Raw genomic sequence first — 1,495 nt, forward strand, 5'->3', positions numbered from 1 at the left:
CCTTAGTAGTCTTATCACAAGGACACTCGATGCTATTGATAGCGAGGTTAAACACACATTGAATAGCCTTGAACACACTGTTAATGAGTTCAAGGCTAGTATCGCCGCTCTGCTATCTGAATGGATGGTCACTTCTCTGAAGAAGGCTGTATTCTGGAGTAATAAATCTATCTCTATCTTTACGACTGCAACTTCGGCCTGGAAGGCACTGCAGTAGTCCGGAAATGTGAAGGCGAAGTTGATAAAGAGCTCTTGACAGTAAGCCCTGAAAGATTTTAATCAAAGTCCTATGAGTATCTGCCTCTTAAAAAAACTTCAGCTAAAATTAAAAATAGGTGTAGCCTCAACAATTGTTTTTCATGGTCTCAAGTAAAAATTTCATATTCCCTTATAAATATTAACCCAGAGTAAAATAAAATTTCCTTCGAGCCGGATTTGAACCAGCGACCTATGGATATCTACATCTACTTCTCGATTAATTTACACTACAGTCCACCGCTCTACCAACTGAGCTATCGAAGGTGATAATTGAATAAAATTCTTAATCTATGATATATGAGAGAGAGAAAGAAGGAGGAAGAGAGAGAGAGAGCGTGAAAGCATCACTGCAAAATAAATGCAATTTTATTTATATATAAGTCAATATACTTCCATGACATTGCAGTGATAAGAATTTTGCTAAAAGCAACAGAAGTTGTCAAAATCTGAAAACAAAATTCTAGAATTTTAAAAAACCGTTATCACAAAAAGTTTTCATCACCGCAGTAGCGAATTTTTTGAACACAAAGAACGCGGCATTGTCAATTTGGCGATTAGATAAGAAAGCCAACAACAACAGCAGATGACTTTCGGGTGTTTAATGCTTAAATGCGCGCTTAAAGTGAGAAAATGTGAAAGTGCAACACAAATAAGGTGAGACGTTTGGCAGGAGGGACACGGGTAAGCATGAAAAGATTTAAGAGCTATCTGGTGTGCTCTTAAGAAAAATTGGGTTATGTGTGCGCCGCTGCTGCTGTTTGATGGCGCTATGAATGAGTAAAATTCTTCAAAAACTTTTGCCGAACTATGAACGTAAAGAAGTCGCTCGTGTGTGTGTGTGCATAGAGGTGTGCTTGGGTGTTAAGGCTGTGAGGCTGTGAGCCGAGCTAGAATTACATGTAAGGCATGATATTATGTTTTTTACAGTTAGGCAGCCAAAGTTGAACTGCGCTAATGTAAAATTACAAGCATATGCATGTGTGTGTGTGTGTGTATTTTATAGATTACGGCATTTTTGTTGAAGAATCTTTGCAAACTCTGGCTGACTTTACAGCACGTCGAGATATATGGCTTGTAAGGGATATGAGGCAATGATATTAGGCTGTAAGTAATGCTTGAAGTGGGTTGTATGAAAGGAAAAATTCAAATTAAAACTATATTGCATATACCAGTAAAATTTAGACTTATAATTTGGCGCTGCCGGTTTGGATATTCACATTTTCTTAAACAGGGTTGC

General features: G+C 37.7%; 1 non-coding gene across 1 annotated transcript; it reads right to left on the reverse strand.

Annotated features, from left to right (window-relative positions):
• Positions 1 to 420: 420 nt before the first annotated feature.
• On the reverse strand, positions 421 to 522 carry Trnay-gua (transfer RNA tyrosine (anticodon GUA)). Its single transcript has 2 exons — positions 486 to 522; positions 421 to 456 (listed from the first exon to the last, which is right to left on the reverse strand). It is a non-coding gene; the product is annotated as a tRNA-Tyr (tRNA).
• Positions 523 to 1,495: the final 973 nt, after the last annotated feature.

Source organism: Bactrocera dorsalis, chromosome 4 (assembly GCF_023373825.1).
Source record: "Bactrocera dorsalis isolate Fly_Bdor chromosome 4, ASM2337382v1, whole genome shotgun sequence".
NCBI classification, from domain to species: Eukaryota; Metazoa; Arthropoda; class Insecta; order Diptera; family Tephritidae; genus Bactrocera; species Bactrocera dorsalis.